General features: G+C 43.0%; 1 protein-coding gene across 1 annotated transcript in view; it reads left to right on the forward strand.

The window, feature by feature from the left end:
• Nucleotides 1–16,333, forward strand: part of NAV2 (neuron navigator 2) — a 368,840-nt gene that overhangs the window by 124,080 nt on the left and 228,427 nt on the right. The window lies entirely within an intron of this gene.

The raw sequence follows: 16,333 nt of genomic DNA on the forward strand, positions 1-16,333 counted from the left end.
GTAGGGTTCTTGCAACGTCCCGCCTTTCCACCAAAAATGGACTCAAGGTGGCTAACAATAATAAAATGCAGATTAAAAGCAAAATCTTAATTAAAACATAACATAGACAGATCCATTAAAGCACAATTAAAACACAACAGTAAAAGAAATAGGCAGCATCGAACCAAGTAACACCCCCTCCCCCCAAGCAACAGATCAGCTGATATCCCAAAGGCCTGCCTGAATAAACACTTATTTGCCTCCCGGTGGAAGGACAACAGAGAGGGAACCAACCTAACTTCCCTTGGCAGGGATGTTCCAGAGCCTGGGAGCAGCCATTGAGAAGGCCCTCTCTCATGTCCCCCCAAATATGCCTTTGATGACTGTGAAGAAGGACCTCCTGAAAGATCTTAACACCTGGGCAGGCTTGTATGGGAGAAGGGGGTCTTTCAGGTAGTCTGGCCCCAAGCTGTATAGAGCTTCATATGTCATAACCAGCACTTTGAGTTGTATCTGGGAACAGACTGGTGTCCAGTGATGCTTTTGTAACAAGGGAGTCATGTTCTTCCTGTAATTGGCCCAGGTCAACAGTCTGCCTCAGTGTTTGTTTGTTTGCTTTCTTATTTTTACAATATTTATATACTGCTCCACATCAGAAAATTTCAGAATGGTGAACCACAATGATAAAAGAATAAAACACTGAGTTAAAACAGTTAAAACGCTTTTTAAAGGCAAATTCTAATAAGGTCATATTTAATACACTGTGGCTGGTCACTCAAGGAAGACCTCTCGAAATAACAATGTCTTCAGGAGGCACCAGAAGGAACACAATGTTGGTACCTGCCTGACCTCCAAAGGCAGGGAATTCCACAGGAAGGGGGCCACCAACTGACGGCTCTTTTCCTGGTGGACTCCAACCGGGCCATGGGTCCATGTGGAACCACCAGGAACATGCCCTCTGATGACCTCAGTGACCGGGCAGGTTGGTAAAGAAGGAGGCACTCTCTCAGCTATCCTGGTCCCAAGTTGTTTAGGGCTTTGTACACTAGTACTAATACCTTAAACTTGGCCCGGTAGCAAATATGCAGCCAGTGCAGTTCCCTCAGCAGAGGAGTTACACGCTGAAAAGGAGCAGCTCCCGACAACAGTCGAGCTGCTGCATTCTGCAGTAGCTCCAGCTTCCGGACCAGCCTTAAGGGCAGCCCCACATAGAGTGCATTGCAGTAATCCAGTCTTGAGGTTCTAATGCCTGTACCACCATGGTCAAGCTATCCCCGCCAGAAGAGGTTGTAGCTGGTAAACCAGCTGAAGCTGGTAAAAGGCACTCCGAGCTGCCGTGACCACTTGGGCCTCCAGTGACAGTGATGGATCTAGGAGTACCCCCCGACTACAGACTTGATCTTTCAGCAGGAGTGCAACCCCATCCAGAACAGGCAATGAGCCTATTTCCCAGACCCGGGAAACCCTCACCCACAGGGCTTCCGTCTTGCCAGGATTCAGCTTCAGTTTATTGGCTCTCATCCAGCCCATTACTGAGTCTAGGCACTGATTCAGGACTTGCACAGCCTCTCCTGATTCAGATGTCACAGGGAGACAGAACTGTGTGTCATCAGCATACTGATGGCATTTAGCTCCAAATCCCCTAATGACCGCTCCTAGCAGCTTCCTATAGATGTTAAACAACACTGGGGACAAGATGGTACCCTGCGGCACCCCATAGCTCAATTGCCAAGGGGCCGAGGAATAGTCACCCAATATTACTGTCTGAAATCAGCCCCATAGGTAGGACCGGAGCCACTGTAACACAGTGCTTCCAATACCCATCCCACGGAGTCGGTCCAGGAGGATACCATGGTTGATGGTATCGAAAACTGATGAGAGATCGAGCAGAATTAACAGGGTTGCACTCCCCCTGTCCCTCTCTCGATAAAGGTCATCCATCAGTGTGACCAAGGCTGATTCAGTCCCATAACTAGATCGAAACCCAGACTGGAATGGGTCCAGATAATCAGTATCCTCTAAGAGTGTCTGCAGTTGCTTTACCACAACCCTCTCAAGTACCTTCCCTAGAAAATGGGTATTTGCGACTGGGCGGTAGTTGTCTAATGCCATTGGGTCCAGAGTGGGCTTCTTCAGGGGTGGTCACACTACTATCTCCTTAAGGACAGTAGCCAGTATGGAGAGCCAGTGTGGTGTAGTGGCAAGAGTGTTGGACTAGGAGCTGGGAGATCTGGGTTCTAGTCCCCATTCGGCCATGGAAGCTCACTGGGTGACTTTGGGCCAGTCACACACTCTCAGCCCAACCCACCTCACAGGTGGTTGGTGTAATTTTTTGATGCATGAGAGTGGCATGGGGCAGCACACCTGTAATAAATTGTAACATGGAAATAAACCCTTTATTGGTGTATGGCAGAAAATGGACAGGATTTGGGGCCTTTCCAGATGAAGGGCTGTTGCTATGGTCCATTAATGCTTTATTAGCAGTCACCAAATTCAGTGAGATTGTTGTCCTCACATAATGGAAGGGTATGGATGTAGCCTTGCTTCTGGGGGAGATTCTTGCTAAAAGAATCTTTCTAAAATATTGTAGGAAGCATATGCCCAAGATGAGGCATATGCCCAAGATAAAGGGAGCGCGCAAGAGATTCAAAATGAGGAACCTGTTGTGTAACTGTCCGTGATGTTATGAGCACTATGCAGAAGTTGTGAATGACAGCATCACAAGGACGGTTCCCTGACAAAACGATCCACAACAGTGCTGATGAGGCAAACATTGCAAGTTCCCAGCAGCTTCAGCTAATGATTTAGCAGCATTTTCTGTCTTCATTGTAGTGCATGTGTGGCCAGTTTCAACTGAACGACTAAGAGATGAGTACAGTATCTTCTTGGACAATATTGTCTATAAACACACACACACACACATACACTCACACTCATAAACACTCTTGCACACTCTCACATTCACTCGCTCTCATAATCATACATACTCTCATACACACTCAGGCTCACACATATTGGAACAAGCGACACACTTTGGCAATAGCATAGAAAGGGTTGTAAAGTCAGCATAATCCATATACCACCAAATTGAGACAATCTGGATGCAACACTAAACTATGGTTTAGAATTACAAACATAATCCTCAGGTTTATCTGTTCCTCCCTCCCCTCTCCTCCTCTGGTGTGGCCATGAGGAGAAGACTGTAAGTTTTCACTTCCATTTTTAACTATCTCCAGTTTATTATTATGTCCAAACCTGGACAAACTGTGGTTAGTCTTAACTATGGTTTATTCAAACAAAGAAACTTCAGAACATGTTTGATGAATTTGGCTTATTTCCCTCAAACAAATTTTAGATTAGCCATAGTTTAGGATTCAGATGTAAGGATAAACTGGGATTAATTGAAAATTGGAGCTGCCAATCTTCTCCTTGAAGGATTAACACAGGAGGAGAGGAGAGGATGCAGTACACAAGCCCAAGGCCAATGATTAGTGTTATGTATGAACCAGGCCAGCCTGGAAGATGGAGAAAGGTAGAATGGCTGAACAAAAAGATGGGACAATAAGATTTAGCCACAAGAAACCAAAGGAAGCAATGGGGCATCCAAGCAGCAATATCAAGCAATCAGGAAGAAATGCAGCCATGACAAAGAAACCACAAATTTATCGTATAATTAGAACAGGAAATAACTGTGGTGGCTATGTGGTGCTTGCGGTAAAGTGGTGAATCCAAAGTGTGCAGAGCTGGGCTTAGATGTTCAGAAAGAAGCTGCCTTTGGCTTCGCTACAGCTCTGCAACCTCACCTAAATTTGTTTTCTTTAATCTTGTCCTGGATGTATTGAAATATCGCACCTTAATGATTTCAGGAGCCAATTTGGATGAATGCAGCCAGCTGTATTAACCTTTGTAATGTCACTTCTCAGGAGAATTTCAGGATGGAGAATAAAATCCATCTTTCTAACACCAAGGGTTTAGCTGGATTGAAAGTTGTTGTGGCAATCAGGGAGACTACACAGAAAGTTCAAAAGCATCTCAACCCATTTTTGCTTGGCAAATTCCAGACAGAAATATGTTTAGAGACATAGTATGGTGGTTTAATACAGCTGTAGGATACTTTTTTTTTTAAGCTGTCTTGGTTAGTGTCATCATATTTGCTATCAGCCTTGAATAATATATTTAAAAATGGGTATGTAATTTCCTTGCCTTGTTCACACACACATACGTATGAACAAGCACATCTAAACCAGATCGTTTTGACAATCTTCTTGAATGCTGAGAGGGAAGTTACTGAACAAGCCTTTTGAGGATGGAATTCTCAAAAGAATTGTTTTTTGAGCACTTTGTTGGGCTTGGAAATGCACTGGCACATGAGCAGACTACCCAGACTCCACCACCATCCAGGCAGCTGTATTTTGCACCAGCTGAAGTTTCTGAACCATCTTTAAAGGCAGCCTCATATGGGTAGCATTACAGTAGTCCAGCCTGGATGTCACTAGTGCATGAATAGCCAAGGCAAGATCCTCCCTCTCCAGATAGGGTTGTAGGTGGCATACCAGCCCAAGCTGGTAAAAAGTTCTCTTGGCCACCGCCACCACCTGAGCTTTTCCAGTTAGCACTGAGCCCAGGAGCACTCTCAAACTGTCCTTCAGGGGAAACGTAACCCCACCTAAGACCAGATGTGTTCCTCTATCCAGACTGGTTGATTTCCCTACCCACAGTACTTCCATCTTGTCTGGATTAAGTCTCAGTGCCTTTGCCCTCATGCATCCCAAAATCACCGCCACCCACAAGTTCAAGCATTCAACAGCCTCCCTAGGATCATTAGATGGAAAGGAGAGGTAGAGCTGAGTATCATCTACATACTGATGGCACTTCAACCCAAACCTCTTTAAGCCTTCCCCCAGCAGGGGAATAAGTACCACTGTGTTTAATTGAGTTTACATCCAGGTAAGCATCCACAGGATTACGGACTTGGTATAGGTAGAAAGCCAAGCATAATCACCAACTGCAGCATTTCCTGAGGAAATGTTGGAGGTTACAGCTTTTTATAACGTAGACAGAACTACAAAAGATATCTGCTTATGTTTACATAGCTGAAACTGTCTTTTTATAATCCAGAATGGCTGCTTTACTTTATGGATTATAATAACAGAAACTCTATTGTTATACTCTGTTAAACAACGTACAGCGGTCAATTCTTCATGCCACATCAGGTATTTGATTTAATGGCAGAACTGTTTATACAACCGTTGGTGGTCCCACCTAGGCTGCTCTGACTATTTAAATATGCCTCTATTTATAGAATACCTAGTATGGCTATTCACACTTGCATATTCAAAGTGAGTCACACTTCACACAGGATTCTACTGAAGACAGGAATAATAAGTTTTTGTTTCTCTAGAGTTCTAAGGTTTTGAATGGGTGGTTAAAAATGTTTTGTTTGCCACTTTTGCTTCTAAACTGCCATTTACTTCTAATGCTTTGGCCACCATTTAGCATGTATAATGCGTAGTATATGAAGCTTGACTATAGCATTGTCAGTGTTTTAAGGCTGTGCTGAAGAATGAATGAAAGTACCATTCTTTCTGCCCTCATTATTTTATGGAACGTGTTCAGAATTGTACATAATGATGCCATCGTCACCCAGAGTAAGCTCCACTGAATGCAGGTAGAACAAATGAGCATAGGACTCATAGAATCATAGAGTTGGAAGGGGCCTATAAGACCATCGAGTCCAACCCCCTGCTTAATGCAGGAAGCCTGATTCCCAGGGACTTTCCCATCCAAGTACTAACCAGGGCTGACCCTGCTTAGCTTCTGAGATCAGACAAGATTGGGCACACTCCTCTGTATATGCAACCTTATGAGCGCTTGAGCTGGTTCACACTCTATGTGGCAGTTCAGGTACAATGAGCTCCATTAAAAAAAGTGTGTTTCCAAACACTTGGGAGGCGTGCAATGAGGAGCCACGATTGGCTGTGGCTCCCTGGCATATATACACTGCATATGCCAGGTAGTACCACTGAGCACTACCGTAGTTCAGTGGTAGAGCACATGTTAGGTGTTCACAAGGTCCCTGGTTCAATCAGTTGAAAGGATCTGGTTGGGGATGATGGGAAAGACGTCTGCCAGGGACTGGAGAGCCACTGCCAATCAGAATAAACTATACTGGGCTAGATGAAGCATGGTCTGACTTGGTATAAGGGGGTTTCCTATATTCCTTCCTGTTTTAGCTTCATACTTTGTATTTCCTTTCAGCTCGTAATTCTATAAACCATCTCTTGTAAAGGACTAAAGAGACAATTTTTCTTCTTACTTGTATAAGCCTGAGTATGTTTCCAGGTTCTTTCTAACACAGATAAGAACAGAAAGTGAGTTTGTCAATTGTTCAGCCAGCAAAGTCCTGTGTGGTTTTTTTTTTTGTACAAAGTAACAGTAGAAATGCATAGCAGGGAGCATAACAATCAGAACTGAGCCATCAAGGTTCAATACATTGTGTTCCCTGAGGCAATTGGAGTTGCCACAGTCTTCTCCCCGCCCTCCCCACTAGTCTTTTTTAACTGTTTTGCTGCCGCATTAGTGGCAGCAGCACAGGGGCGTCCAGGCTTTCTGAACCATCTCATTCCTCAGTGCTAGCATTACGGGCAAGGTTGCCCTGGAGTGCACCAGTACCACCACTGCTTTGTTGTGATGGTGGCAAACACTTAAAAAAAAAATTAAATTGTATTTGCCACCACAGCAGCAAAGTGGTCCCAGTACAGGTGCTCTCCAGGGCCACCTCTCCCATAAAGTCTTGTTTTGAGGAAAGACGCCTTCCTCAGAGCAGGCAGTGAGGCATGGGGCAAGCGCCACTGCTGGAAAGCGCCACTGCTGCTGCTGGCTGCTGTTTTCTTGCCACAGCAAATGCCACAGCAGCAGAAGTGGTGACATTGCACAGTAGGGAGGGAGGCGGCAGCAGCAGCTAGCCTGTTGGCTGGTTAGGGAGGCATGGGTACAGTCACAGTGGCAGGAAGCAATGCAAGCTGGGCAGGAAGACAGTGGGCGGCCATCCACCACTCTCCTGGTCCATTGCCAGAACCAAAGATCTCGGCCTGCCTCATGAGAGAGCCGGCTATGTCTGCCCTTGTAGTGAAATGAAGACAGATAGGAATTAGAAGAAAAACGCACTTGGGATTCATGTATCTTGCTAAAAGGTCTGAGCCCAGAGTTTCCAGCATGTTCAGCCAGACTTTCCCAAATCCTGTTTTGTAGTTTTTTTTCATACTCCTTTCTAGTGATTATTCCACTATTGCATATAAATTCAACTCGCATTTTATATGAGACGTTGACATTCTCCTTTTTCATGGAAGCTGCATACTTTTAAATAGTTTCTCTATTTTAAAGAGGGGGGGGAGATCCTAGCAGGAAGCAAAGTGTGGCCAGTAAAGGGAGTGAAGAAGGATTATTCTTTTTTTCCCCAGAGAGGAGCATATAAACATAAAATAAACCAAAATAATTCTGGCAGGCATGGATAAGATTAGTTCTCAGTAGCTGTTCCACATTTCTGAGCTGTTCCTTCCCCCAGTAACATCTAATACTGAGCCACATTTTAAGAAGAGGGTAAGGGTATGCTCTTACAGCCATTGGAACATGTGGTGGTAGCCATTCATGCACTGTGGGCAGATGTGATTATATGACTACCTTGGCATGCACAGAGACAGGATTTCAGCTTGTGTTATAATCTGCTCAATGGCATGCCAGGTTCAGCCTGCCTGTGGCAATTTGGCTGTAGGAAGCCTCACTATATAGGCTGAGAGCAATATGTGGGCTAAGTTAATTGAGCACAGAGATTAATGGGTAGATCAGGGATGGGGAATGTTTGATAGAGTGTCTCCTCTTCCTCCTTTTAGCATTGCTTTTCTCATCAAATACCAGTTTTGCCAGGAGATATATTATTTCTCGTACTCTGACCATTAATCATCTATACATCAATGATATAGATGGAATAGGTCAACACTTTGGACACTGTGCATTGGAGACCAGTCATGTTCTTTGTTGTTGTTCAGTCGTTCAGTCGTGTCCGACGCTTCGTCACCCCATGAACCATAGCACGCCAGGCCTTCCTGTCCTCCGCTGTCTCCCGGAGCGTGCTCAAGTTCATATTCATTGCATCGGTGATGCTATCTAGCCATCTCATCCTCTGCCGTCCCCTTCTCCTTTTGCCTTCAGTCTTTCCCAGCATCAGGGTCTTTTCCAGAGAGTTTTCTCTTCGCATTAGGTGGCCAAAATATTGGAGCTTCAGCTTCAGTATCTGTCCTTCCAATGAGCACTCAGGGTTGATTTCCTTTAGGATGGACTGATTTGACCTCCTTGCAGTCCAGGGGACTCGTAAGAGTCTTCTCCAGCACCACAGTTCGAAAGCATCAATTCTTCGGCGCTCAGCCTTCCTTATAGTCCAGCTCTCACAGCCATACATTACTACTGGGAAAACCATAGCTTTGATTAGATGGACCTTTGTCGGCAAGGTGATGTCTCTGCTTCTTACTATGCTGTCTAGGTTTGTCATAGGTTTCCTCCCAAGGAGCAAGCGTCTTTTAATTTCATGGCTACAGTCACCATCTGCGGTGATCTTGGAGCCCAAGAAAGTAAATCTGTCACTGCTTCCATTTCTTCCCCTTCTATATGCCAGGCAGTGATAGGGCCAGATGCCGTGATCTTCGTTTTTTTAATGTTGAGTTTCAAACCAGCTTTTGCACTGTCCACTTTCACCCTCAACAAGAGGCTCTTGAGATCCTCTTCGCTTTCTGCCATTAGGGTGGTATCGTCTGCATATCGGAGGTTGTTGATAATTCTCCCAGCAATCTTAATTCCGACCTGTGATTCATCCAACCCGGCGTTTCTCATGATGTACTCTGCATATAAGTTAAATAAGCAGGGTGACAATATGCAGCCTTGTCGTACTCCTTTCCCAATTTTGAACCACTCGGTTGTTCCATGTCTGGTTCTTACTGTTGCTTGTTGACCCTCGTACACGTTTCTCAGGAGACAGGTAAGGTGGGCTGGTACTCCCATCACTTTAAGAATTTGCCACAGTTTGTTGTGATCCACACAATCAAAGGCTTTAGCGTAGTCAATGAAGCAGAAATAGATGTTTTTCTGGAATTCTCTTGCTTTCTCCATGATGCAGCGAATGTTGGCGATTTGATCTCTAGTTCCTCTGCCTCTTTGAAACCCAGCTGGTACTTCCGGTAGTTCTCGGTTCGCATACTGCTGAAGCCTAGCTTGTAGGATTTTGAGCATCACCTTGCTGGCATGTGAAATGAGCGCAATGGTGCGGTAGTTTGAACACTCTTTGGCGTTGCCCTTCTTTGGAATTGGAATGTAAACTGACCTTTTCCAGTCTTGCGGCCATTGTTGAGTGTTCCAGATTTGTTGGCATATTGAATGCAGCACTTTAACACCATCATCTTTTAGGATTTTAAATAGCTCAGCTGGAATACTGTCATCTCCGCTAGCTTTGTTGTTAGTAATGCTTCCTAAGGCCCACTTGACTTCACTCTCGAGGATGTCCAGCTCAAGTTCAGTGACCGCACTGTCATGGCTATCAGGGACATTCAGGTCTTTCCTGTATAGTTCTTCTGTGTATTCTTTCCACCTCTTCTTAATCTCATCTGCATCTGTTAGGTCCCTGCCTTCTTTGTCCTTTATCATGCCCGTCTTTGCACAAAATGTTCCCTTGAGCTCTCCGATTTTCTTGAAGAGATCTCTAGTCTTTCCCATTCTGTTGTTTTCCTCGATTTCTTTGCATTGTTCATTTAAGAAGGCCTTCTTGTCTCTTCTTGCTATTCTCTGGAACTCTGCATTCAGTTGGATATATCCTCCCCTTTCTCCCTTGCTTTTCGCTTCCCTTCTTTCTTCAGCTACTTGTAAAGCCTCATCAGACAGCCACTTGGCTTTCTTGCATTTCTTTTTCTTTGGGATGGATTTCGTTGCTGCCTCCTGAACAATGTTACAGACCTCCATCCATAGTTGCTCAGGCACTCTGTCTATCAGGTCTAATCCCTGAAATCTATTCCTCACCTCCACTGTATATTCATCAGGGATATGATTTAGGTCATACCTGAATGGTTTAGTGGTTTTCCCGTCGTTCTTCAATTTAAGCCGAAATTTTGCAACAAGAAGCTCATGATCTGAGCCACAGTCAGCTCCAGGTCTTGTTTTGACTGACTGTATAGAGCTTGTCCATCTTTGGCTGCAAAGGACATAATCAATCTGATTTCGATATTGAACATCTGGTGATGTCCATGTGTAGAGTCATCTCTTGTGCTGTTGGAAAAGAGTGTTTGCTATGATCAGCGTGTTCTCTTGGCAAAACTCTATTAGCTTTTGTCCTGCTTCATTTTGTACACCAAGGTCATGCCTGCCTGTTATCCCAGTGATTTCTTGACTTCCTCCTTTAACATTCCAATCCCCTATGATGAAGAGTACACCTTTTTTTGATGTTCATTCTAGAAGGTGTTGTAGGTCTTCATAGAACCGATCAACCTCAGCTTTTTCGGCATTAGTGGTTGGGGCATAGACTTGAATTACTGTGATGTTGAATGGTTTGCCTTGGATTCGTACTGAGATCATTCTATCATTTTTAAGATTGTACCCCAGTACTGCTTTTCCCACCCTTTTGTTGACTATGAGTGCTACTCCATTTCTTCTAAAGGATTCTTGCCCACAGTAGTAGATATGATGGTCACCTGAATTAAATTCGCCCATGCCTGTCCATTTTAGTTTGCTGATTCCCAAGATGTCGATGTTCAAACCTGCCATCTCATGTTTGACCACCTCCAGCTTACCTTGATTCATTGATCTGACATTCCAGGTTCCTAAACAATATTGTTCTTTACAGCATCGGACTTTGTTTTCACCACCAGACACATCCACAGCTGAGTGTCCTTTCGGCTTTGACCCAGCCGCTTCACTCCTTCTGGTGCTACTTGGAAATTCCCTCTGCTCTTCCCCAGTAGTATACTGGACACCTTCCGACCTGAGGGGCTCATCTTCCAGCGTCATATCTTTTAGCCTTGTGATATGTTCCATGGGGGTTTTTTTGGCAAGAATACTGGAGTGGGTTGCCATTTCCTTCTCCAGTGGACCACATTTTGTCCGAACTCTCTGCCATGACCTGTCCGTCTTGGGTGGCCCTGCACGGCATAGTTTATGGCTTCACTGAGTTACGCAAGCCCCTTCACCACAACAAGGCAGTGATCCATGAAGGGGAGTCATGTTCTACACAGGCATATATACAACGCTCAATCCACATTGCAGAAATCAACTCCCTGCACCAAGCCACTGCATGCTGAAGTGGTTATATGAACAGATCATAAGATCCTTCTGTTTGGGCTGGCATTTGGTGGTTGGCTTTGGAAACAAAGAGTTTGATCCAATGGAAATGCCTTCTGAAATGAATGTCATCTGTGAAACAAAATAGTGCTCTTGAGCAGCGCCCATTAATTTCTCTGGGGATTATGCAGGAAAATGCTCCACTGGATTCGCAGTTTTATTTAAATTAACTTTGAAAAATACATTGATAGTACTCACTTCCAGCCTTAGGATATGAAATGGAGTACATTACATATTCTTTTTTAAATACCCAGGGGCTATTAGGAAGCAATAAAATAGCATCTGTGGGCAACACATTTTTGTTGTGGTCTGTTATCTTGAGGTGTTTTGCTCTGCTTATACTTGTGCATCTCCATAGTTTACAATATAACAATTAGTACCATGTTAAAATTCAAAACAACATGTTGATTCTCGCTTCAACTGCCTCAGAAGACCCATGTTACTTCTGTCTGTGTGTGGAAAAAATCCTTCATTTCAGCACATATTGCTTGTTTTCCCCCCTGTGCTTTGCTATGTGTTCTGTGCCCTCAGAAACAGGAGGAGCTGGGTTGTTGAGAACTAGCTGCCAGATCAAAGAGTAAAAGAAAACACAGGATCTCCTTTTGGCAAATTAACAAACTTTCCTATGTTTGTTTTGGATCATGTGCTGGCTTGGCTTGGATGGAAACCTTAGAAATGTCACTAACCTAGCTGTAAACAGTGAAAGTTTTAAGTATATGTATGTTTCCCTAACCAGGGACTGATTCACACATTACATGTTTTTTCTACAGATGTGTGACTATAGGAGTGATTTGCACATCTGCATTCCTTCAAAAACACATAACATTTGAAGCTGTGAGACATGGATCTCACCCCCAGTCATGTCATGAGCTGGTGTAGAGAGCAGCGGCTAAGAGGGTGCACAGAGAATTCCCCACTTCAAATCTTGCTTCAGCCCTGAGGTCACTATGGGGCCTCAGGAAAACTCCTGTCCCTCCATCTCTTAAGCACTGCCCACCCAACGATTGCGCAATAAACAGATGTAGGGTGGGAGCTACTGCCCTCACTCGAGTTTGTGTCTGGTCCCCACGTCAGTACAAACTGCATGCATGAAAGTGTTTTTGTAATGTAGTTATGGATTTCCTTTTTGAGGGTTCCTAATTGTACATGAAGAGAGTTTGTAGGGGCCTAGGGAACCTGCATAGGTTGGAAGCTGGGCTTGCCTGTGTGATTCCCCCCCCCCCGATGCACATTCTCTGTATGAATGTGTTAAAAAGTGTCAATATAATACCTATCTGCTTACTCAGAAAATGTGGGTGAAGCTCTTTGAACACTCAAGAAAAGCTATATAAATGGTACGTAGCATTAAGGAGTATCTGTGTATTAATAAACTAGTTCCATATTACAAGGATCCTGCTGCTAGAAGGGTTTATATATTGTCACTTCGTACTTTATTTTTTTAAGGCTTGCAGATGCACAAGTGTGACTTAGCCCTGAATGTCAGCGCAGAGTAATAAAACCTACTTTCCAATTTTCAGCAACCAAAGTTCAGCTGAGATGCAGTTGTTAAGAATACTGGCTCTTCTTGAAGTCAGATCACTGGGCAGGCCTTGTTCTGAGTGTCACTACTTTCAGGTGTTTGCAAGGAATTGGGCTTTCCCCAGAATGGCACCTTTTCTGTAGCATCCTCGCTCAACAAAGCTTGTCTGTCCAGCTTTAAACTTTGTTTTATTTTAATGTTCACGCCTCTGAGCAGAAAAAGCATGTGTTTGTTTCAGCACATCTAAGCCATATCCTCTGTTGTAAATAGCAACTGAGGTAGCATACAAGTTAAAAAAAAAATCATATGAACAACATTTAAAAAAGTGATTGACAAGGAACTTGCCAATAGATGTTCTCCTTTTTTCTTTGAACAGCTTTTTCTGGGTTTTACTGAGTACATGTTTTATCAGTAAATAAAACAGTAAATAGATCAAACAAATGCTTTAGGCACCTTCACCTTTGTGCTGCTGTAGTGCTGACAATTCTGTACTATATACTTTGGATTTCCATTGCTGTACATTAAATGCTGTGTGTTTGTTCAAGGCAGCAGTTGCCTTCTCTCAGCTCCCCCCCCCCCCCGGATAATTTACATGAAGTTGTCGAGTTAGGTATTCCTAGGAAAATGATACCATGACAACTGCCACAACAGATGGTATTTTTCCGGTCTCTAAGATACGAACAAACATTCACTGATGTTCTGCCCTTTTGTGATTTGTAAAATATTTGGGGGCTCCACTTAAATGTTATGAACCAGAACAGGTTTCCCTGGAAGAAATGTGATGATGATAGTCAGTAACTAGCTTTCAGGTTATGTTAATTAAGAGAGGTACAAAAATAGAATTGCATAAGATGACAGATCTCATGGACCTTTTTTAAAGACCGCTAAAATTAATCCTAAATCTCCAAGTTTAACACAGTTTTTAGCTTGTGTTGTTTTTAATTGAAATGTAAGACATATTTTCAGTGAAAAGTTTGCTGTAGAAAATTACCTACTTGAATTTTTAGTGTTTCATTTGGTTTCCAGCCAAGTTTAATTGTATTATTTATAACTACAATTTTTGGAAACACCAAAATCCTTCATATATATCCCAGTGCATTTTATTGCACCCACATTTTTAAAACATAATCCCCTTTCCCACAACCGAGGAAATAAGCTGCCATTCATGTCGTTTCTGGACAGGGATCCACGTTGCTAGGACTGCATCATCCTCTTCTTGGATTGGGGCCACATACATAGTACTGTGTTCAGCTATGGCAGCATCAGTCATGTGCTTGAAATGGGTGGAGGGACTGAATCCTTCCCTTTTTCCCATAGGTGACAAGCTTATTTTCTGTCTGATTTGACATTTTTATCCGCCTGGAAAACAATTCTCTTGAGTCCTCTTTAAGGCTCACTGTATATCATTAAGACACAAATAAATGCCTAGTAGCAGACCTCTGAATCAGCTCTCCATTATATTCTTACTTGTGGAGCAGATTAAATGGGTAAACAGGGTTGTTGTTGTTGTGAGGATAAAACGGAGAGGAGGAGGATAATGTAAGCCGCCTTGGGTTCCTTGGAAGAGGAAAAAAGGCGGGATATAAATGCAATCAATCAATCAAAAACCATTATTGAAGAAATAATATTGTATTCCTGATCAAAGTGAATGAAGTATCAATCAGAGCTGCACACCAATGTGTCATGCTGGGGAGTGGGGGATTTCATACCAGGGGATTCTACATCCCTTACTGAAAGTCTGCAGTTTACAAGGTCACATCTTGAACACTTGCAGGGAGGAGGAGGAGAAGGAAGGGGGCTGATATAACAACTGCATAGGGTTCTGACCATGTGGTCATTGCAGGATGCAAGAGGCCACTGTAAAGGAGAACCTTTTTTCACCCCTTCATATTTCATAGAGGACTGAAGATCTTTACTACAGTCACTCCATCCCAGTGTCAGATGTCCCACGATGGGCTATTGCTGTGCAAGAATTGGGGCATGCCATCTGTATTTCATAGCCCCATATAGATACTTTGTTGGGATTATGTCAGTTATTTTGAAAATATATAATGTTCTGCACAGTCTCTTTTCCTGCACAGTGTCTTCACTTTCCAGATTTGTAACACTGGTAACTGAGATGACAGAACAGATTGAATGGCATATTTTAACTTTAGATGTGATATAAGTAATGATAGCTAATGTCCAATAAGAGGCTACACAACCCATCCTTAAATCTTTTCTCTGCTATGACTAGTGACATTTGTCAGACATGCTTACTAAACTAGAAAGATTTTACTACTTAAGCTTTTCCCAGTGCAGACCTTTACTGGCTGCTATTATAAGCCTACATTATGAGCACTTTTTAACAAGGCTGGTTTTGCTGTTAAACAATATCTGACCAAATACAGTTTCAGATCTAGCAACAACAAAGCATATATTAAATGGCAATATTTTGCCTTTTCATTTGTATATGGCAAAACATCAAACCTTCTGTGGTCAAACTGAAGTGTGTGTGTAAAAATGCACAGAATAAATGATGAACTCTTTGGGGGTAGAAGACTATTTAACTCAAAGTTTTCCTGTAGATTATGAGAAGGAATTCTTCCCCATTGAATCAAGAAATAGTTTTTATACTTCATATCAAAGGAATCAAAAAGAGAGAGCTGATCTATAAAAAAGAGAGTCACTTTACACCTTATGTAGAATGTGATCGTGGAATTCTGGATTGTATCACTTCAGACCCAGACTGCGTGGTAGCCATATTATAAAATATAGTATTAAAAAAACATCAGGGACAGGACTGTCAGGGACAGGTAAACATTTTAATCTGAATCATAAAAGGACAATTTCATTTAGAAGATTTTTAAACATGATTTCTCTACTTGCACTTTGAAGTGATACAGTCCAGAATTCTATCACCTCACCTCAGTCTGCACAATATAGGCCTGATCTACACATGCAGCAGAATGAAGCGAAAAGGAAGTAGTAGAATTCTGATTGTCAGCTGGTTGGCCCCTGTGTGAACAGAATGCTGGACTAGATGGAGCCTTGGTCTGATCCAGCATGGCTTTCCTTATGTTCTTATGTGGTAGAATGGATCATACCACTTCAATCTGCCGATGAGCAATCAGATTTTTGAATAGCTCTTTATTTATTTAAAAAAAAAAACCTGTGCTCCCCACCTTCAGCCTGAAGTGGCACAGTCCATCTTATCATCTCAAGATTCTATTACCTCATTTTGCTGCACATGTGGACCAGGCAATATAAATGGGTAAATCCAGAAATTGGGGGGGGGGGAGGGAGGGATATCCCTTCTGTAGTAATCAAAAGAAATATTCTGAGATCTGGTTTTAATACCTGGTGGTAACTGAACTTCAAACTAGTGTGCATTTCCATAAGAGGAAAAGGGAAAGAATCCTTTCATATGAGGATTACTGAAAATAAAGTTACCCCACAATGATTTTCTGAGCAAATTAACAA

The sequence above is a fragment of the Heloderma suspectum genome, chromosome 1 (genome assembly GCF_057233095.1).
Source record: "Heloderma suspectum isolate Gila_16-S chromosome 1, 16-S_ref, whole genome shotgun sequence".
Lineage (NCBI taxonomy): Eukaryota > Metazoa > Chordata > Lepidosauria > Squamata > Helodermatidae > Heloderma > Heloderma suspectum.